The 24,283-nt window shown below is 34.6% G+C and overlaps 1 protein-coding gene across 1 annotated transcript in view; it reads left to right on the plus strand.

Moving 5' to 3' along the window:
- Positions 1-723: 723 nt before the first annotated feature.
- LOC143234972 (uncharacterized) overlaps positions 724-24,283 on the plus strand; it is a 52,340-nt gene continuing 28,780 nt past the window's right edge. The window contains exon 1 of the mRNA XM_076472669.1: positions 724-804. The gene's annotated coding sequence lies outside the window, so the exon portion shown is untranslated. The remainder of the gene's footprint in view (positions 805-24,283) is intronic.

Consider the following 24,283-nt stretch of genomic DNA (forward strand, 5'->3'; position numbering starts at 1 on the left):
ACTTCAAATAAACGTAATTTATGTATGATAAATTAATTATTTCAAAATACAAAAGTTTCTTGGAACCCTTAAAGATGTGATATTAAATTTCTTCTGTAGATATTTTTGATTATGTGCATGACAAAGTAACTTGTAATGGTGTTTTTGAACCATCGTATATTCATCAAACTATGAAAATAATGGTGTTTAGCCTGTTTATTTTGTATTTAGAAAAACAAAACAAAACAATTAAAAGTATATACAAATAAGAAAAAATATATGAATTACTTCTGAGGAGGTTGAAAACATCCTATAACAAGTAAAATAAACAGAATCCGAATATATTTGTTACATGTTAGTGATAAAAAAAATCCACAAACGATTTTTTTGTTTGGAAATTTCGCACAAAGTTACTCGAGGGTTATCTGTCCCTAATTTAGCAGTGTAAGACTAGAAGGAAGGGAGCTAGTCATCACCAACCACCGCCAACTTTTGGACTACTCTTTACCAACGAATAGTGGGATTGATCGTCACATTATACAACCCCACAGCTGGGAGGGTGAGCATGTTTAGCGCGACGCGGGCACGAACCCGCGACCCTCGGATTACGAGTCGCACGCCTTACGCACTAGGCCATGCCGGGCCGTGGATAAACGAGGAAGATTTGTTTACAGACACATGGTGTGTGCGCAGTCAACTAAATTGACGTGTTTGAGAATCACTTCTACCTGTTGCCTAGGCGACTAGTAACATCGTCGTGGCGACAAGGAGAATCTGGTGAGATCTCTGACGCTCAACTATAGCTAAGCGGGAGTCTCGAGAACGGTGAGCTTCTTATAACATTCTTCCATCAAAGTTTATTTAAACTATATAGGGAAATGTGGGCGAACAATATAATTCAGGTATGGCGTAAGTTTAATATTTATTTTAATTTTTTACTCTTTACAAAAAACAACATTTTACCGCTCAAGTCTAAACTTAAAGTCTTTTTGAACATATATAACTAATTTTATAAATAACATATACTAATACGTGGATTTAGATGGGAGTTCAATGAATGTGCTAAATGGTTGACATTGTTTACATATCAGTAAAGATGCAAATAATTATCATTTTTATTGTTTGTTTAACTCTTAATAAAGATTATTTGGTAACCTGTCGTTCTACTTGATGAAAACAATTTCATTTAAGTTTCATACGCAGCATAATTTACTTTTGGAAACAGTATTTTGTACTGTAAAAATGGTTTGTTAAAGTCTTCCCTACTTATTTAAAGACAATCTACACTATTTACTGTGAAAAACTGTATTATCTTCAAAATATTAAAATCCAGACATCTATAAGTGATAGTTCATGAGACAAACAACAAGCTTTTACATGTTTGTTTTTTTTAAGTAAAGAATAACGTGTTGTAACTCACATACCAACCACACTATGTCTGTTACATGCAGTGCCGATGAAGTCTTTTACCCAACCCCAGTGTTCACTCGGCCAATTGGGGTACGAAAGACTTAGTGGTTGAGACGCTATTTATCTTATCAAATTACACGATCAACGACTTTTATGGTGATGCTTGTTTGTTTTTTGAAGTTCGCGCAAAGCTACTCGAGGGCTATCTGCGCTAGCCGTTCCTAATTTAGCAGAGTAAGACTAGAGGGAAGGCAACTAATCATCACCACCCACCAGGGGCGTAGATTTTTTAAACCCGATAGGGGGATGATTTTTGCAACCACTTATGTGGACTGTTTAATTTGAAAATTGGTAATCTCTGATTACGTGAACCTGAAAGCAGTAAACATGCAATCACAGAGTAACCTTGTTGCCACGATACTTGCATGTATACTTAGGCCTACTGACTGATACTTACGAACTATCGCTTGGATCGAAAAGCTTAAAAGCACGCCTATATTAAAAATGTACATTTCGGCTACTGAAAAAGCCTACATCTAGGCCTAATTATGTAATTCAATTGGTAAGAACACAAGAATCACAAGAACAAACATACAATTTGTAGGCCTGTGCTGCAGGCCACAATTCAACAGACCAAACTGTAGGGGGGGGGATGATTGTATGCACCATACCCTCCACCTAAAATGAAGGGGAGATGTATACCCCATCCCCCAGGATCTTCGCCCCTGCCACCCACCCCAACTCTTGGAATACTCTTTTACCAAAGAATAGTAAGATTGACCGTCACATTATAATGCCCCCATGGTTGAAAGGGCGAGCATGTTTGGTGGAACGGGAATTCGAACCCGTGACCCTCATATTAAGAGTCGAGTGCGTTAACCATCTGGCCATGCCGGGCCATTTGTGGTGATACTTACATTGAACTGATTAAGTTTAATTTTTATATTCTGTTTTTTGTTAAACATTCTGGTTCAAATTTAATATACATAACATATTTGTTGTTTATACTTAGAATTGTGCATTATGTATATTATACAGGAAACTGGTACATTTTACTGTAATTAAAAAAAAATAACAAAATGCAACTACATAATTTCTGATATTTATACAATAAGTTTTTCTTCATACAGTGAAGGTTAATTCCCACTGTTTGATGTAACAAAATTAACCCAGGATTTGGTGGTGGATGTTGTGTAATTACTTGCCTCACTGTAATTTCAAAATCAGGGATGGTTAGGACATATAACCCTCGTGCAGCTTGGCATACAATCTTGGAAACTGAAAATTGAAGTGATTATTTACAACAGAAAAAAAACACAACTAGAAATACTCCACTGGTTTAGTGGTAAGTTTTATGAATTATAAAACTAAAAATCGGGCTTCAATAACAACGGTGGGCACAGCATAGATAGCCCATTGCGTAGCTTTGTATTTAACAACGAACAAAGAAATTAAAAAAATAAATGTGAAAAACTGAATGAAATAAGTATTAGTATGAAATTAATGATAAATATTAAAGTTGATTTTGTAACAGTTGTTTTGGTCCTAATCAAATTGAGGAAGGAAAATTAGATATGCATACTTTTATGTGTAACTGATTTTTGCAAACAACAAGTAAACATTTAATTTTCGATTCTACTTATGAACACATTGCAACAAAGAAGTAAGAAAGGAGACAATATTGTAAGCTACATTTAAACCATTGGAAACAGTTCTGCTTATATTACCATTCTGGTTTACAAATGCTTATTAAACCGCTAGCAAAAGTAACCGGCTTCGCTTGGGTCAGGACCCGGCATGGCCAGGTGGTTAGGTCGCTCGACTCATAACACTATGTAACAAAGTTTTAATTTTTTCTTTTTTTCTGGGCAAAAAGTGTTATTTACCAATTGCTTATGCTTAAAGCAAATGGAAAAGACCTCTTTTTCTCTTTAAACTTTGTTTCTGAGACCTGGGAGCGTATAACGAAAACGTGATGGGAGACTATATTTGGAGGCTGATACGTGAAAGTGATTTACATTACAGTCGCAAATCTCGAAAAACTACTCATTTCTAAACATTTTTGTTCATTTTTATACAACTTTAGTACAAATACATGTAAATCTTGATTCATATGCTGTTTCATTCAGACCGTTTTTACATAGAAAATAGGTTAATTTCTAAATTTCATTATCCAGGTCACAAAAGCAAAATTTGAAGGGAATAATGACCATTTTATGTACTTTTAAAACATAAACTGCTACGAAATAACACATACTACCCAGGAACAAAATGTTTGTTACATAGTGTAATCTCAAATCCCCATCACACCAAATATGCTCGCCATTTCAGTAGTGGGGGAGTTATAAGTTACGATAAATCCCACTATTCGTTGGTAAAAGAGTAGCCCAAGAGTTGACGGTTGTTGGTGATAACTAGCCGCCTTCCCTCTAGTCTTACACTGCTAAATTATGGACCGCTGGCGCAAATAGCCCTCGTGTAGTTTTGCACAAAATAAAAAAAAAAATCGCTTGGATTATTAGGTTGATACATCCTAGATGGTTGTGTCTGTATTCTGAACCTATTTTAGCTTAAAAGTATAACCTATATATGTCTTGCTTAGCAATATAACATAAAATCTATTGTTCGAACGTACTGTTACAAAACGCGATGGCTCTTTTATATATTAGAAGTTGCTATGTGACGAACTACTTCTTTTTATGTGGTTTCTCGCAAACTTGCTTCATTAAAAATGAGGCGTATGCGCATGTGTGCAAGCACATGAATAAGTAATAATACTTAAGTGCACACCCTTAGGATTAGGTTTTTTAGGTTCTTCATCATGGAGCTATGGCGGTCACACTTATCTCATAAAAGATGCGCACGCGTATGCGATTGCACACTAGGGTAAGTAATAATGCCCAGATATACACTCTCATAATCCACATACCATGTGTACAGAATTTTAGGTTTCTAGGTCCTTTTCTCTCGCAGCTATAACAGTCACAAACATACATCCATACAGATCCACAGACACGCCCTTTTATTCTTATACAGGGTCTCCGCAAATGGAACAAACCAAAAATAAACTTTTTTGTTATTTGAGACAGAAACAAAATTGAGTATAAAGAGAAGTGGTAAGTTTATAAGTTTTAGTTTTGATAATTAATGGGCTTCCACGTATCTTAAGTCATTCGCTATAACTAACTAATTCTACTTTTTCTACGAGAATACATTTTACAACACAGCAATAGGAATGGATAAAATAGCATCACGAATCCGATGTTTCAGTTCTTCCGAGATCTTTTGGTTTGTTAAAGTAAAATTATGTTTTCAAAAAGCCCCAGAGTTGAAAATGTCAATGGATTAAATCGAGCGAACGAACGGGCCATTTCATAGGTCCTCCTCAACCAATCCCATGATCTGGAAAAGTTTGGTTTAAAAACACTTGAAAAATTCGAACAAAGTAGAGTGGTGCTCCTTTTTGAAGGATAGTTCTTTGTAACAAGCCAGGCATTTCTCGGAGTTGTGAAATATAGAACTCTTGTAGTATGTGTAAATACGAATTTCCTGTAGCAGTTCGTTCGTCAAAAACACAAGAACAAAACAATAAACTTACAAGCCTACTACAAGTATTTATAATCAATTTGTGTTGCTATTTCAAATAGCAATAAAGTTATTCAACTTCATTTTAGGTATATTAATTTTCGGTGACCCTGTAGATAGCTACCTCGTCTAATTAGTAAAGTGTTAATTAAATTAATAAATGAGTTTATAAAGTTTTCTAGCATTCTCAACTCATCATACTATGATGGAACTCTTGCTTGCATGATACTGGAAAAAACATTTTTACTACGCAATGTGCAATCCCCAACTTCTAGAAATTTTTATCCTGTGCACATGTATATTTGCAATAGGAGTCACAATTTTTACATTTTGCCTTCATTTTCTGTCACGGAGAACTTTACTATTCTCCATTCTCAGGGTGTAGATATAACATAATGAATACGTCTCACGCGGATCTGATACACTAGCGCTATCTATCAAAATATAATAGTACTGTCTGTTGTATGCCAATGTAAATACTTCGCCGGGTTTGGATATATGAGTATTTTTGCGGGTTTTTTTTTAGCACTACTTCGACCCTGTTGATGAATCTTCAACAAATCTGTCATGAAGGTTTGTTGAGTCCATGAGTAGATACATGCAAACGTATGGTTTCACATTTTCTGTTTTTCTGGGCGTTTTCGGTTATGTATATATATATAAAGGAAACAACTTCTCATGTTCTAAGATAACCTTAGAATTTAAATGACTTCTCTCCAGGGTATGGGTACTTCAGCTAGTTCCACATAATTAGTTTTCTAGTATCAGAAATAAAAATCCATGCTTTTTATTTACACTATTTGCAAGAAGCCAAAAAACAACAGAAGTAATAGACCATAACGAAAAGTATAACTGTATCCTTTGAAACTTCATTCTTCTCTCCAGTAGCTCAGTATGTGGGAAAAGCAGTGTAGCACATTATGTAGATTTGTGCTTGACTACAAAAAACAAACCATCCTTTAAGTGCAAACAAAAAGTATAAAGTAGATATATTTTGTACTTAAATTCAAATATTTTATTGTGCAGTAGAAAATCACTGCAGGAGAGGTTTGTCTCTGTTTTAACGAGATCTCTCGTCTAGTAGGTTAGCTAGAAATTAACTAAAATAATGTCTGAAAATATTTTTGTCTGGTGATAAACATGTAATATATCTCTAACATAATGCATCGGTGTATACCAAACTCTGGGTGATCTACTACAAATATCAATTTGAAAATAGCACATGAAAAATATAAATTTATTGCGAGATTGTACAAGAAAAAAACACACTGATTGTGGAAAAAGGGGAAAAAAAACTCGCTGGGATTTAATCCCAGTCTCACTTATATTAGTAATTGAATTTGAAGGTTAAAGAACCTGAGAAAAAGCTATTAAAAGAAGATAGATTAGAACGAAATTTTACACGTCTTCTCAGTTTTTCAATCAAGACGAGTTGTTGATGTGTTTTATTCACACAAAATGAAAAACGTTTACACAGTGTTTACTGATATAATCTTGAAAATAAAGTAATTTATAATACGCAGTGTTAATAATTTCATTAAATAAATACAAAATTTTATTTCAAACATATGAGAAATTAGATAACAAAAAACGGAACAGAGATAATGGAATTAAATCCAGTTTCATAAAACAGTAGTCAACAATAATGATCGGGTTTAGTGTAAGTTTAAGGTTCACAGCTCGTTGCTGAGAAAAAACAAACACGCCTCGCACTTTGGGGGTGTTGGAGTGCTAAAAAAGTAAAAGTTAAATCTTACTACTTTGTAAGGAAAGAGCAGTTCATTATTTGGTAGATGGCGCTACCTGTTAACTGTCTTACCTCTAGTCAATTTGTTCAAAAATAGGGAAACTGACATGGTCTGATATTTATCATGTGACTGTCAATTCTATCATGCGTTGGCAAAGAATAGCCTACGCGCTGGCCATTTAAAGACTGCGTCATACAGACAAAGTATCTTTGATAAAAACAAACATACTCAGAGAAAACCACGAGATGATAGCCCTTAAAAGTGATTTTACCTAAATTCAACACGAATGTCAACTCTTCCTATAGGAATTATTCGATGTGTAAATGCACTTAATATTTAACTTGTTATGCTCCAACTTTTTAAGTTTGGTTATGTGATTAATAAGGGGCAATTTTTCCGAATGAGTGGAGAATATGCAATAAAAATAAAATCATATGTTTATATAGAGATTTAGAGTAACAGCAATACTTCTGATGCAAAGAGAAAACCGGAAGTTATAGGACTACAAGATAAGTAATAATCAAGACATTATACGTCATTTTCCTTTACAGACAATTCATTCTCAACGATGACGTTGTCACGCGTCATGAGATAAAACGTTTCATCGGTTTACATTGACCTTGCGGAAACTACGCTTGCAATCATATCCGTTTATGTCAGGTCTATACATTACTTTGGATTTCCGCTAAAGAACTCATTTTGAAAAGGTAGAGTTGAAAATAACACTTTATTTGCTTGTTTGACACACGATAAAATTTGTGAAAATGTTTTGTTCAGTTGAGTTTCTGCTTTTCTACAGCTCTGAAGATAACGGTTATTATTGCAAAACTTAAAACTGCGCGGTTTACAATTATGCTATGCAAAAACAACTTCGTCGTTTTCGAATTCCCATTATTTGAAGCTGCAAGATGTAGCAGTTCACACACTAAAGAGTGCAATTTACTATAATAAGAGCAGACATTAAAGATACGTTTATGGGAATCCGCTACTTATAAAAATGATAGAGAGTTATCAGAAGACATTACTCTTTAGTATGTTAAATTGTTTGCAGTCCATTTTTATCATCTTAAAAAACAACTAAAGGAATAAGATAAAACATAATAAAACTTTAGTTATGCAAATTTTGATCTTATTAATGTTACGTTAATAACTATTTAATGTTGAAATGTTTGTGGGTTTATATAAATGATAGTCATTCATAATGTTTGGGGACGGACCATCATATGTTTTCAAGATGGTTTTGGAGATGCGATCATTAAGAGTATTAAAATAAAATACTTGTGCTCCTCTGTGAGGTCCAAAAGGTTTGTTTCGTTTTTTTTTGTTTTTTTTAAGTTTCGCGCAAAGCTACTCGAGGGCTATCTGCACTAGCCATCCCTAATTTAGCAGTGTAAGACCTGGTGTGTGTGTGTGTTTTTCTTATAGCAAAGCCACATCGGGCTATCTGCTGAGCCCACCGAGGGGAATCGAACCCATGATTTTAGCGTTTTAAATCCGTAGACATATTGCTGTACTAGAGGGAAGGCAGCTAGTCATCACCATCCATCGCCAACTCTTGGGCTACTTTTTTACCAACGAATAGTGAGATTGACCACCATACTATAACGCCCCCACGGCTGAAAAGGCGAGCATGTTTGGCGCGACGAGGATCCGAACCCAGATCCAAAAGGATTGATTTGAATTTCGCGTAAAGCTATACGAGAACTACTTGCGCTAGCCGTCCTTAATTTAGCAGTGTAAGACTAGAGGAATGCAGCTAGTCATCACCACCCACCGCCAACAAATTCGCATTTGTTATCCTGTTCTTGTAGGCATAAATAAAAATTTTAATTTTAGTTTTAAATATTATTTGAATATTTAAAGCTTATATTTGCACATGAAACTGTACTGAATTTTCATAAGTGTAAAAATGATTAAAGGTTTGTAATATCAAAGCTGAATATTAAGAAAATTAATCTTCTTTTACCTCAAGGATTTCCAATATTTAATACTACTGTCATAAACTGACAAGAAATACACTGTTGGCCATAATCTTAGGGCCAATGAATATAAATAAAAAATATGCATTTTGCGTTATTAGACTCAACTACTTATTTGAGTTGAGCTTCGAAAGATGAAAATAAGAAAAGAGAAAATAAAAATAAAAGACTTTTTAGCATTTAATAGGGAAAATGTGAACACTATGAAATTAGCCTAAATACCAGCTGGTCAAAAGTTTAAGACCACACCAAAAAGAAGTCCTAAACAGGGTAGGATATGCCCAAAAAGAGATCTCAGTAGAGAGTTGCACGGCCGTCATTGCGAATAACTTCAAACATTCGCTTTGGCATGGTCGATATAAGCGTTTGCAAAAGGCTGGCTGGAATGTTATTCCAAGTGGTGAAGATGGCTTCACAAAGATCATGCACTGTTTGGAATTGACGTCTATTTCTATAGACTTCCCTTGCAATCCACCCCCAAACATTTTCAATGGGGTTAAGTTTGGGTGAACACGCTGGATGGTCCAAAATAATTACGTTATTCGCCATGAAAAGTCCTTTGTCCTGCGGGCATTATGGATTGCAGCGTTGTCCTGCTGAAAGATCCAGTCGTTTCCACACAAGCGAGGGATTTCAGTCAATAAGGATGCTCTCTCCAACATTCCAATGTAGCCAGCTGCTGTTTGACGCCCCTGTATAACCTGAAACTCCATTGTTCCATGAAAGGAGAAAGCACCCCAGACCTCCTCCACTGTGCCGTATAGAAAATGTCTCCGGTAGGATAACCTTATCGTGCCAGTAACGTTGGAAGCCATCTCGACCGTCCAGGTTAATTTTTTTTCTCATCAGAGAACAAAATCTTCTTCCATTTTTCTACGTCCCATGTGTGGTATTTCTCAGCAAAGTTTAATCGAGCTGTTTCATGGTGTGGCCTTTGAAGACGTTTACGATTTTTAAAGCTTTTCTCTCGTAGATGCCGTCTTATTGTTCTTGAGCTGCATTCTGCGTCCGTAAGGGCCTTAATCTGGTTCGATGGTCGGCTGATGTCTTGTCGGACAACCCTTCGAATCCTCCTGCTTACTGCCGGCGACATTTTCTTAGTTCGACCACTTGAAATTCTTGTTCCGTATCTCTCAGGGTCTTTTAAGAAATTTCCTACAGCAGTTTTACTACGCCCAATCTCACCGGCAATGGCACGTTGAGAGAGACCTTGCTTTTTCAGCTCAAAAATTCTGCCACGTTCAAACTCTATCAACTTTTCAGCCTTTGTCATGTTTTTACCCAATGTAACACAGGAGATGTCAGAGGGAGATGTTGACAACGCTAGTGTCTGAACACAAATGACTAAATTTCGTTACGTGTTTACCGATTAACGCTTCGATTCAGTATGGTCTTAAACTTTTGACCAGCTAGTATTTAGGCTAATTTCATAGAGTTCACATTTTCCTTATTAAATGCTTAAAAAGGTTTTTTGATTTTCCCTCTTTATCTTCATCTTTCGAAGCTCTACTCAAATAAGTGGTCAAGTCTAACAACGCAAACTGCATATTTTTTCTTTATGTTCATTGGCCTTAAGATTTTGGTTAGCAGTGTATGTCTCTACTCGTTGTAGTATTATCAACGCTTGTAGTATTATTAAGTTCGTGAAATAAACTTATAAACTTCATTTCTTTCTCAGACAGGCTAAGGCACTCGAATCGTAATACGAGGGTCGCAGGTTCGAATCCCCGTCACACCGAACACGCTTGCCCTTTCAGCCGTGGGCGCGTTATAATGTGACGGTCAGTCTCACTATTCGTTGGTAAAGAGTATTTCAAGAGTTGGCAGTTGGTAGCTGCCTTCCTTCTAGTCTTACACTGCTAAATTAGAGACGGTCAACGCCCCTCGTATAGCTTTGCGCGAAATTCAAAACCAACCCAACTTTCTCACGCAGAGGGCTTGTTCTAGTATTTAACGTCCAATCAAGTTCTAGATGGTGAATAACGAACGTCTATGGTTCACAATAAACGCATTATCCACTTTAGTTTCCAGACGTTACGTTATGAGAGTGACGTCAAATGCCACTATTTGATTTCAGTAGTCTAACTTTTGGCGGTAGATGCTAGTTACCAGCTACCCTCCCTCTACTCTTTCAGATGTTAAGTAGTTTGTGAAAGAGTAAAATATTTTTCAACAAGTATTACTTTTAAGAGAGAATTTGCCATTTAATTTATGCATTGAAATGTGTGCACTGATATACTTTGGAAGTGCATGAAATGATAAGTCATTGTATTTTTAGCCGCGGCATAACGGCTCATAGAATGGCTCCAAGTATTTTTGTGTGTTTATTTTTTAAATACAAATTTTTTGCTTACAGGTCCGTCATCTCTTGATCGATTTGATGTCTAATTACAGTTTTGGAATCGATTTTTTTATTTAACCACGCCCAAAGTCTCATAGATTAATTTACGCTAATTTTATGGTAAGCTGCTATAGATCCTGACTAGTAATAAAATTGAATCGGTTGTAAGTAGAATAACAAACAGTATAGCAAATAATTATCAATTTATAGAAAAAAGCATATATATAATAGATATAATTAAGTTATCTCAAAGTTCTTTCAAGTGATTAGAAAAATTAACAATCCAAAAATAGTTTATTTTTTATTGTAATAAGTCGATGTTAGTCTGAAGATGCCAGCTATAAAAATTAAAGAAAAGCCAATATGAAAAAAATAATAGTTTATTAAAGATAAATGATTTTTAAAAACAGTGTAAAAAAAATCCAGAGAAAATTATTATGGTCATTATTTCCAAATCCAGTTTGATTCTTTTAGTTGGGATTGAAAACGAATGAAAAATCTTTGTAAACGTCTCTCCTCACGATATGAAGGTTGTTTATGATAGAAATATGTAATTTTTAGACCCCTGGTGGCTTATAATGCTAAAATTTAGTGTTCGATCTTCGCAAAGTGTAAAGCGCAAATAGCTCACTGTGTTGTAAAACAAACAAACGTGTTTTTGGAGGTAGTTATTGAACTTTCTTCACCTAAATGAATATCAGCGTTTTCCACCTTGTAGGTTAGCGTATTCAAAATGGATGTAAACGATTTTGCTGGTTTTAGAAAGGTGGAATTTATATTTACAATGTTAACATTAGCACTTGTTATTACTGAAGTATCAAAAGCTTTGTTGCGGAATCTTAGGAGCTGAATATATTCTAAAGCAACATTTCTCAATCCGTGGTTGCGAACTCCTGGCGGTGCTTCCCTGGATCAGCGAAATATTACATAATTATGAAGGACAAGCGTCAGCTGTTTGGGTTTACAGATCCAGTTGTGATACGTTGTATAAAATAAAATTTAGGTGGGTTTAGGAACGAAAGAAGTTTAAGAACCACTTTCAAAAGTGATAACTGAATATTTTATATATAAAGATCCAATAACTTTTAATAAATAAAAACAAATAGAATTGCAATTTTGACATGCCTGAGTTCCGGTTACTGGAATTAGCTGCGAATCTTTATGTCACACACACGCAGCTGAAATTTCGAAGCGTGTTCACTGGTTCTGCGGCTCTAACTCTTATATTACGAATGGAAAATCGTCAACTTTCTTGCATAAAAATATTTAAGTTTTGATTTCGTTTTTCCTGCCTATCTAATAAGATCTTTAATATTTTGCAAGAGAAATATTTCCTCCTGTTCTCTCGTATTCATTCCTTGTAAAGCAAGTATGTAAGTGGAATCTTTATAATGTGTTTTAGTTTCCGTTGCTTAATTTTGCATCATCAACCTTGGTTCTCTTTACAGCTTTATTAAGTACAATAGACAGTTAATTTCGGCCCTTGAGAAATCGACATATATTGCATTCAGTGTATATTTCAATGAGTCGTTTTAAATAACTTTACGGATTTTTTATATTAGTTGACGTTGAATGTAACTCCCCGAAAAGACGTATTTGTTTTAGGTTTCCTGGCTTAATCTTTGATAAATACATAAACCATTCCCAACGATGCCAGCAATAAATTCAAAAACATCATAGTTGTTTTATTTTCAGTGTCAAGTTATTGTTGTAATGAACCCTAGAATTCACGGTTTAGACACGCTAATTATTACCCCACATCCGGCCCCTAGAAGTAAGCAATGAACACATTCGTTATATTGGCACTGAGCGTATTATTAAGATACATTCTTAAAAGCATAAAATGCATGCAGAATCGCTTGACTATTCGATTCTTTGTAGTTTACCTTTACTATCACCTTTTTGTTAGAGCCAATTCTAGTTATAAATGTGTGTGTGTCTGATCCATTTCGTTTTTTTTTTCCTTCTACAATGCTTGCACGTGGAAACCATGTTGCTCTCGAATTTGATCGAATTTGTCCTCTGCACCCGCGGTGTGCAATGCGACGCCTTTCACATAACATCTTAGTGTCACAGGCGTTCGATCGATTAGTACGGTCTTGTACAGAAAATGTCATCTCAAACACCAGGTAACTGGGGCTTTGGAGTAAATAGAAAACTCTGAAGACGATATAAGCGTATCAAAGGGCACAATGTTAATGCTCCATTGAAAGTTTAGAATTAGTTGTTCTCGAAAGACTTATGAGCAAAATCTACCCATTTCCTTAAAACGTTTCTTATCTGAAAGCGCGTGAAGGAGTTAACAAAAAGGTTTGTTTGTGTCATCTAACAAACGTACATTTACATAAGTTACACCGAATCATACACTAAGATATATTAATTAATATAATGTTAAAACAGTTTCTCGTTAACGGTTAGCATATTGTATGTTTAGAGTTAGGTACTGATCTCTCATTTGTTTTAAATTAAACGTGCATTTTTTGTATTTCTGTAATAGCACCATATATCATACAAAATTATATATATATATATATATTACTTAAAGATTGTTTGTTTATATTAAGCACAATTCTACACAGTAGACTATCTTTCTGGTGTCAACCGCAAGTATCAAAACTCAATTTTAGTGTTATAAACCGACACGCTTGCCCGCTGTGACACTGGTCGGACTCTCCAAAGAAGATTACTGCATATTTATGATCTATGTACAGTCAGTTTACCGAGAACTGGCATGGCCAGGTAGGTTAAGGCGTTCGAATCCCTGCCGCACCAAACACACTAGCCCTTTCAGCCGTGGAGACGTTATAATGTGACAGTCAGTCCAACTATTTGTTATCAAAAGAGCAGTCCAAGAGTTGACGGTGTGTGGTGATGACTAGTTGCCTTCCCTCTAGTCTTACACTGTTAAATTAGGGACGGCTAGCGCAGATAGGCTTCGTATAGCTTTGCGAGAAATTCCAAAAAACAAACACTTTACCGGGAAGACGCTAACTACATGCAGAACATCTCTTTGAAAATGTAAAAAGCTCATACAACTGTATGAACTGAAACATATTCTACACTAGGTACGATAGTTTTAAATATGATGATAGACAACTATGAAGCTATACATTAATTACATTCGAGTAACACCAAAAATCACCTTTTATGATTTTCCCCTTTCAGGTATTAAAATTTATCTGTGTTATTAGACTGTAGATATCTTTAGAAATCCACCATGTCCACTTTAAAGTAGCATCTTAACGATGTAGACCCTGGTTAATTAGTTGACCCTCGCTATTCGTTGACTCGTCTATTTTTTGAGTGGGAATACAAGTCCGTTGACAACCTTTAGTTAGTTTTTGTCGTGTAAGGCAGAGTTAAAATGGCAGTGTATTGTGAGGCGTTGTAATTTTGTGCTCTGTTTACTAACGTTGTATACAAGTGGCTATTTTGTCTTGGTGACGAGGAATTCACTATATGTTTTGTCTTTGTTTGAGAAGATCCGAGTGTGTGTGTTTTCTTATAGCAAAGCTGCATCGGGCTATCTGCTGAGTCCACCGAGGGGAATCGAATAAGTTCTGAATAAGTAAACATTACTTTAGACAGTTGCACTGTAAAGACGACTTATAAACCTTTATGCAGAAGTTGGTGTAGTATTAAAATTTTATCAGTTGCTTTAAAAATAAATTTTAGCTAAGATACTTTCAATTAGTATACTTATGATACGTAATTTCAGTAGAAGAGATTTTTTTGGCGTTTTTAAAGTTTCCCACTAGTACAGCGATAAGTCTACGAATTTCCAACCCTAAAGTCAGAGCTTCTATTCCATTCGGTGGACTCAGCAGTTAGCCCGATGTGGCTTTGCTATAAGAAAACACATACACGTTTTCAAACGATGTGATTCCCGGTGTGGCACATATAACTACATCAAAATGTTTTCTATAAATTGTTGTTTTCCAGTTACAACCTATTTCTTTTTTAATTGGTACGTCTATAAGATATAAGTTGTTATTTACTTTAGTTTCATACGTGAATTGAATTGATGGGTTTTTTACTATCAAAATACTTAGAAAATTCTGTAGTTTACTATTTCCGCCACATCACGCCACAGCAAGAAAATATTTTTTTTCTTTAAAAGATAAAAACAAATATAAAGTTAAAAATTAGAAAGAATAAAAAAAAAACGTAAAATTAGAAAAGGAAGACCTGCTTCCATCTTTTGATGTAATACCGTTATTTACTAAAACTCCAGTACAAGAAGCGATCGAACACTTTGAAAATAAATTAATGGAAAGTAGAATTATTGCAGTAGAACATTTTGAATTTAACAAAACTATGTGTAGCCAACCATTTTTTCTAGTTAATCAAAATTATAATAAACAAAAAGAGTGTCACCTTTGTTATGTGACCTTTCCATGGATGTATTTGAATGTGAAGCGATATGTGAAACTATAGTTTAAGCCTGAAGTTTGGATAGGGTATGTAGTATTTACATATTCTTGGTGCTGCAGCGTGGAAACATTAGGTTAAAAGAAATAACATTTATAGTGATAATAAAATTCATTTCGAAGTAATGCTTTTAGTGCAAGACTGCTTACTTAACGTAAGTGGAAATGTGCTATCTATCTATCTATGGGTGTTTGGGTATATATATTTGTATAATCAGGAGGGTCAGGTACACTAGACCTGGAAATATGCATAGTTTGATTTTGTTTATTTTGAATTTCGCGCAAAGCTACACGAGGGGTATCTGCGCTAGCCGTCCCTAATTTAGCAGTGTAAGAATAGAGACAAGGCAGCTAGTCCTCACAACTCACTACCAATTCTTGGGATACTTTTTTATTCACGAATAGTGGAATTGACAACGCCCCACGGCTGATAGGGCGAGCATGATTGGTGTGACGGGGATTCGAGTCTGCGACCCTCGGATTACGAGTCGAGTGCCTTAACTACCTGGCCATGTCGAGCCCCACTAGTTGTATAGACGATCTAATACTTAATTTCACTTATGAAATTAAACTCTGCATCTTTCATTACACAACGGTAGGTAGATTTTGCTATAAAAAATGTTTTGCCAAAATGTATAGTGATTTCAGGTATTTAAAAAAATGGCATGGAATGCTCAAGAGCCTATGCCTATTTTATCCATTATTAAAAAGCGGTGCATAATACAGGCTTTCATGTTTATAAATATATATTATACCACAAAATATTTACGTGTAATTGGTTTAAATTATGATACGAACGCCCAATCTGTAAACTTATGGGTATTTGTTGGTACGTCGATTGAGAAAATCATTTCCCTCTTACACATAATACACTATCTGTTTGGCTTAATTTATTCCATTCGTGCTTATTACAATGAAATACAAATATTCGACTTACTTTATTTATTGTATTCAAACATACCTTTTATTAGATTTTGTTTTCACCGTAATATTGGAAGCATCTTTGAGATACAAATAAATAATAAATTTTCTTCTTTTTTATGCGAACTTGTTTGTTTGTGTTAGCGCGCACAGCTACACAATAGGCCAGTTACTCCCTGTTCTCTAAGTTTATCTGTCCCCTAATTCAAATATTATAAAGATTTACATGAAACTGAATTAACTGAAGTGATATGGATGCAATATACGTAGATCATGTTACAATAAAGTCTATATTTATTTTAAAATTATGAAAACTCGTGTAAATTTTTAATAATTTTTAAATTATAACTTATATCATAAAAATATACAGGAAAATTATTACAACATACCATTATAATCATTACGTTTTTATATGGTTCAAATGTAACCGTCCCTTGAGGAGGCAGTAAGTTTATGAAAATACGTTGTTAAAATCGGAAGTTCAATTTCCCGCAGTGTACATAATGTAGATTGCCCAATATGTAACTTCACGCTAAAACAAAAAACAAAAAAATAACAATAACGATCGTAGACTAAAAATTAAGACAACTTCGTAATAACTAATGCGTAAGGGAGTAATATCCAAAAGATGTATGTCAAAACATTAACCCCAGTATTACTCTGTTCACGAGCACTAAAACCGACATTAAAGAAAAGCTTTTATAAAATATTACCTGAAAACCTCTTTGATATCAGTTCTAAGAACAAAATGTTTTAATTCTCTAAGGCTAATTACCTACTAGTTTTTTTGTCATTATTGTGCGAAAAACAATACAGATGATTTAAACACGTTGATGTATAATATTAATATACATTGAACATGCTATTTTCTAGGAATGTGCATATTGCAAAACATAAATTTGGAATTAATTTATTTAAACTTATCTATTTGATTAAATGCAATATAAAGTTATATTGCCTACAATAATTAGCAATTCTATGAATCTACCCGAATTTTGGTTTTTTCTGAAACATAACTGTATTCTTTGATCGGAAGAAGATACAATAGCTTTTGTCAGTTTAAATTATATATGTCTAACATTTTAACCTGAAAAATGTTAAAGCTACGAAATACATGGAATAAAATATTAAAGCTGTGAAATTCATGGAATACAATTGGCTATCTCAACAACCAATACACCAATTTAAGCAGAGTCCTGATAGCTATTTAATTTTGCAGATAAAGCAGAAAGCATCAGCGTCCGCAGAGAGGTCTTACCACCCTAGGAAAAATGAGAAACATAAATCTTTCTTTATTCACTTAGCATATGTACATGAATTTTAATTCAGTTCACAATTTCACACTACTTCCCCTCCTTTTAAAAATTGGTCTCTCCTTGTATAAACTTCTGCTGATGCCTATGGCAGAAAGCCTGCACAATTTTAGTTACAAAAAACGTACTCATAATTATTTAATAGCTGTTATTGTGCCTTGTCATAGCTTGAATACAGAAAACACTGATTATCCCGCAATCTTTTTGGGCGGTACGTTTATATATACCCACACACAGGAGGCAACTTGCACACGAATTAGATTGTTGTTTCTTTTATTTTACGCGGATAATTTTATGTATTAAGAAACATTAATGAACACGAAGTAAGCTTAAGTTTTCACACCCTTTGTAATGATATAAAAGACTGTTTAGTGCAGATTTTATTAATTTGTTTATTCTGTGAATAAATATTTTATGATTGTTTAGTTTTATACTACAAGAGAGTTAAAAGCAGACGATTATTGGAAGTTGTTCTTGTAACTCATTTATGTCAAGAATACAGCAAACAGACGATTAAGTGATACACATATAAATAGTGTGAGATGAGCGTAAAAGACAGAGCAGATGTGAAACAAAGCAAGGTGGCGGGAAAGATACGTTTAGGCAGAGATAAAAGGCCTAACGATTAATATAGGCCTAGCTGTTGATATATATATTAGTCAGACTGACGGCGTTGAAAGAGTTAAAGAAGAATAATGTATTTCGTCAAAGAGAGTTCTGAAGTAATTAAACCTTTCTGTGTGGACTTTGAAAAAAAGTAGACGCTTATTGGAAGTAGCTCTAAATACGAAAAAGGAGCAGAAGGTTTTAGAAATATAGGATACAAGCATGGTAATTCGACGAAACATTAGTGAATCATGCTCAGATAGTTTAGTGATAACAACAGTGTAAATTAGTCTGGTTTGTCAACTGAAATTCTAAAGCAATTGAATAGGTCTAAGTGGGCTCTTTAACAACAAGAAGAGAATTATATAGTGCTTATGATATACCTATGATCATCTATCTGTAAAGAATGTGTTGTACATACGCTTAATTTGTTCCGAATGTATATTTTCTTTTAAAAATAAGTGAAGTGAAGCTGTTCATTTATTTTTCAGATTTACCGGCATTAAGTCTCGCACACTAGAGGAATCTTAAGCTAAACAACAACACAGTATATACAGGGTGGCCCGTAAGTCCCTACCCATCCATATATCTTATGTATCCAGTGTATCTGTGTACTGTCCCTCATTCTTGCTGCATAATATTATGCGACGCCATGTTCTTCAAGTGTACATGGGCTTACATCGGCCATATTTTTCTGAGAAAAAAAGAAACAACTTTATAATACATGCGTAATTCAATATAACATAATAATATATGGATGGGTAGGAACTTACGGGCCACCCTGTATTTAGTCTTCAACTGACAAATGGCGAACATAACTTAATATGTAATATCATTTACCTGGATATAACATTACTGTAGTTTAATTACATACAAGTTTTTCTTACTTTCAAAATTTTAATAACGATGTTTCTACAGTCTTTAGATTTTAATGATTGATGGCACGTTTCATATCTGTCTTATAGGGTTTAAGTGTAAACCCTAGGAACTTTAAACGATTTACGACATTATTTCTCCTTTTCTCTGAGGCGTTGAAATATGAAACGAGAAATAATTTAAAAGTTTATTTCGTTTAAGGATGTAATATTTTGAACCGATAAAAACTTAATAAATGTTTACTTTACACTTATTTCTAACCCTAAGATCTTCACGAGGTTATAAACATAATTATCCTCTAAAAGTTTTTAATGTTAAATGTTTGAAGTTGATTGGTTATTAACTACACTGCCGGGTACCTTCAACGAACGTAGAACAGTCAGGAAATGTCACATGAAAAACCTCCCTAATTTAAGAGTTAATTTAGGAAAATTATTACCTGGTGATATTATTCATCATTTCTCCAGTTGATGCCACGTTCTGTTCAAATACATTTCCTTCCTAATTTTTAAATATACGTAAAATTTATTTTCAGACATGTATAACTTCAAATTTCTCTATTTTTTCACTGTTGTATAGCTTTACAAACGTATTAGATATCGATTTAATTTGTATGTTAAAAATAATCCATCCCACTTCAGTTTTGAAGTAATTTGACTGGGAAAAACAACGAACCAGAGAAGTAATACTTTCCGATAGGTTTAAATGTTTTCAACGTAAGAATTAAATAGAGGAAGTTGTATATATATTATTATTATTATTAAATAATATTATATTCTTCGTTTTAATTTTGTGTAAAATAGAGATCGTAGACTGGCTATGTTTGTTTTCCAGCACGTGTGCATTTATTTATCCACTGTTTGATATCTGCAAAACATAATACGTATATGAGAAGGCCTGCCCTGATAAATAATACTGCACAACAGTTGTTTTTTTTTAAGTTTTGCTTTCTGAAAAGTTTTTGCTGATTGTGACAGGTACCTGGTGGGTATGCACAAATTTAATTTCGGTTTTGCGTCATCACGTAGGAACTCTGAGAAATAGACAGTTAACTGTTTACCGGCAATAACCTATTTAATTGCATTTATGTTTCTAGTGCACTATTAAGTTCAACATAATTAAAAGTGTTTTGCTCCTGATTTTCGTTTGCATTCAATGTCCGGTGCATCACGTTGCAGTGTCAAACAGTAGTCAGCAAGCACTGACGGATTCCAGTTGCCCTGATATCGTTTCTCCATTGTAGCAATGTCCTGGTGGAACCTTTCATCGTGTTCGTCACTAACAGCACCGAGATTTGCGGGAAAGAAGTCTAAGTGTGAGTGGAGGAAATTAATCTTGAGTGACACGTTGCACTTCACTGTTTTGTATGCTTTGAAAAGTTTGTCTACCAGTTTATTGTAATGTGGGGCTCTGTAATTGCCAAGAAAATTGTAAACAACGTCTTTGAAGGCTTTCCAGGCAATCTTTTCCGGTACAACTAACAGATCTTCGAACCGCTTGTCACTCATAACATGTCTGATCTGAGGGCCAACAAAAATGCCCTCTTTGATCTTGGAAACATCTGTCTTAAATAACAAAAACCTTCGCCTTCTTTGTTCATTGCTTTCACGAAATTCTTCATAAGTCCCAATTTTATATAAAGAGTAGGCAAAAATTTTTTTTGCCGGGTCGACAAGCGGTTCATGCGCCACATTTTTCTGTCCTGGAACTAACTTTTTACGGAGTGATCAGCTCTGCCTAGAATAATGTGACTCTTTGGCACGACTGTCCCATTAACAGATGAAACAGCAGTACTTTGTATAGCCGAGCTGCAGTTCCAGTAACAGAGTTTCAGATCTCCACAGATATTCCAGTTGTACTTGCTGTACTGGGTGTGCTTCAGCAACATTTCCATGTTTGTGTAGGCTTCTTTCATGTGTGACGCATAGCCAACAGGTATTGAAGGGTGAACGTTGTCATTGTGTAACAGAACAGCTTTGAGGCTTAACACTAATGAATCAATAAAGAGACGCCACTCTTGCGAATCATGGTCACAACCCAAAGCAGAGAACAAGCCTTCGATGTCAACACAGAAACAGAGACTGTCAAACTGTCAACTTGTGCAAAGAATTTGGTTATATCATCTTGGCGGCTTCGAAAAACAGAAATTTTCGTACCTGGTGACAGCAAACACCATTCCAGCAGTCTTGAACCCAGCAATTCGGCTTTTGCTTTTGACAAACCCAAATCTCTGACCAGATCATTTAATTCTGACTGTGTTATGAAATGTGGATCGCCCGAGGAGCACGGTTCAAAATCCGGATCAATGCAATGCCAGTTCCCTGCATTGCAGTTTCTTCATCTTGTTCGTCTAAGGTCCATTCTTCTGGTGGTTTCGGAATTGAAAGACTGTCGTCATGTGGCACTGGTCTTATTGCTGAAGGCAGATTAGGGTATTAAATTGAGTTCTTGTTTTTGACAAAGAAACCAGACACATTAGTCGAACAGAAGTAACAGTCCCTCACATGGTCTTTCTGTTCTCGCTATATCATCGGGACAGCAAACGGCATTGTCTTTCGAGTGCCTTTGAGCCAAGCTCTCAGACGGACAGCACATGTTGCACAACAAATGTGAGGCGCCCATTCCTGGTCTTGATCACCAATTTTACAGCCGAAGTACAGATGATATGTTTTCTTCACAAGAGCAGTCATGGAGCGTCTCTGGTAGACAAGCGTATACTCGTCACAAATATAGCAGAATGTATCACGGTTGTTACGACATTGACGAGACATATTGACCGACACCAATCGTCCTGTAAAACGTCTATAATATCTAACTTGTTACAGTGCTACTGAGGCAATACTATATTCTGAAACAATATGTACACACTATTGTATGGCACTTTTGTTTTTTCAGAGTGTAACTAATTATTAAATCTGTTCTTAGAGTCGAATGAAAGTTGTTGTGAAGAAACAATTCACTGAGTTGTGAAAATAGTAATTTCTTAATTCACAAATATCCATTTGAAACAGAAAAAAATCTGATTTTCATAAACGAATGCAAACAGAGATAGGAAGCATAACTTATAAAATATGTAGTTTAGAGGGATAGAAACCCAGTATCAACTTGAGAAATATACATTGAAACGTACAAAACTGTGACCTTATAATGTATTATTTGTTTGGAGTTAAATACTAAGTTACACAATGGGCTATCTGTTCTTTGCCCACCACAGGTATCGAAACCCGGTGTCAAGCGGCATAAATCCAATACTTACCACTGCGCCACAGATGAGCGTGAAATTATAATATGTTGGACAGTTAGTTTCTACATACAAAAACTTATTAAGAAGAAAAACTTCAAAGGTAATTTTTGGGCAAATAAGACCTGTTCTGCGACATGGTAAATACAATTTCAGGCATGTTTTTTTAATCGAAACAGTATAAACAATACCATGTACGTTTACGTATACAGACAATAACTCAAGACTTGGACACCTCTATTACAAGCACTATGATTTTTTCTTTTACTTTTGATTTCTATAAAACCAAAAGAAAGGGACAAAAACTCTTACCTTTCTGTTCAATTTGTGAGAGTTGTTGCAATATATCTTGAAGAAAAGTGTCTTATAGATTGGTCGAAATACAAAGGAGTAGCAAGCCAAAAATATAAAGTCAGTGGATTTTTTTAACCTCTTACACTGTAAAACTGTAAGGTATCATTGCACCAAATCTGATTCAGTGTGACTGTAATATAAAAGAATAAACGGCCTGAGGTTTGTGTATTTTCTTTTTTTCACAACTACCCCTCTACAAAATAAAAAGAAAGACAAATTTTTATCTGTGTGATTCAATCAGTGAGAGTTATCGTAAATTATTATGTAAAATCGCATCTGGATTGGTAGAAATATAAAAAAATAACAGGCCAAAAACATTAGTTTTACGATCTTTTTTTTTAACTTTGAAACTTATATTATCAAAAGAAACACAAATTCCCAAGTTACCTATTTCGTACTATGATGTTTGCTGCAAGCAATCACTGTGGTAAGTTTATTTAGTCTGACTGAAATATAAAGAAAAAGCAGACTAAGGTATTTGATTTTGTAATGTTTAACTCTGACTTCCTAAAACTGAAGTAAAGTTAAACATTAAAAAAATAAATATTTAATAGTTGTATTGGACCAAAATATATACCGTCTAAGTTCAAGAAAGATCAGCCTAGAAATAAAGGTGTGGAATACAACTGTAATTGTTAGAAAGAAATAAAACACATTTTTCTTCCCTTAGGGAATACGTAACATTTTCATCTGCTATTGTGTATCACGAGAAAAGTAAATGAAATACGTCTTAAATCATCAAGAGAATGAATAACTTGATTAATAAATCGCTACCATAAAATATTAAATACGTTATCTTAAAAAGATTTTCAATATGCAAATCATTAAGTCATATAACAATTACAATGTTGGGACGCTGTGAATAAGAATAACATTCTGATATTAAATGGCGTATCGTAGGTAGTGTGGTGCCACAGAAAAATAATCGATTTTGCATCCGACGCAAGGTTTTTATGCACTCAGGATATAAAGATGTGTCCAAATAGAGGATTTAGAATTTCCAAAACAGGAAATACCTTATACATAAAGATATTTAACAAAGGAATAAGCGAATACGTGGTATCTTGTAACAGGAAGCAACCCAAAAATATGAAGGAAACTCTGTAAAAACTGTCTACGTAACCTAGGCAACGTTGTGCAACATAATTAAAAGAGATCTTTGTCCGTAAAAGTGGTACAAGTCACGTACATACAAGTTACCTTCACGACATATCTCAAGCTGGAATATAAAATAGAAAACTTTATTATTCCACGCGAAAACAGATGGAACAAGTAGTTTATGTATTTATGTTAAATATTACTCTGGGAAACCACCCTTCTTATACTTGGTAGATTGGGGAAGTAAGCAGGGAGGAATGGTATGATTTGAATATGGCAGTTTTACGATGGAACCATTTAGAATAAAAGTTCCACTGCTTGGTCATTGTCAAGATGCACGATTATCAGCGATAACGATATTTTGAAACTCATAAATCGTATTTACATACCGTACCCAACCTC

The sequence above is a fragment of the Tachypleus tridentatus genome, chromosome 12 (assembly GCF_004210375.1).
Source record: "Tachypleus tridentatus isolate NWPU-2018 chromosome 12, ASM421037v1, whole genome shotgun sequence".
NCBI classification, from domain to species: Eukaryota; Metazoa; Arthropoda; class Merostomata; order Xiphosura; family Limulidae; genus Tachypleus; species Tachypleus tridentatus.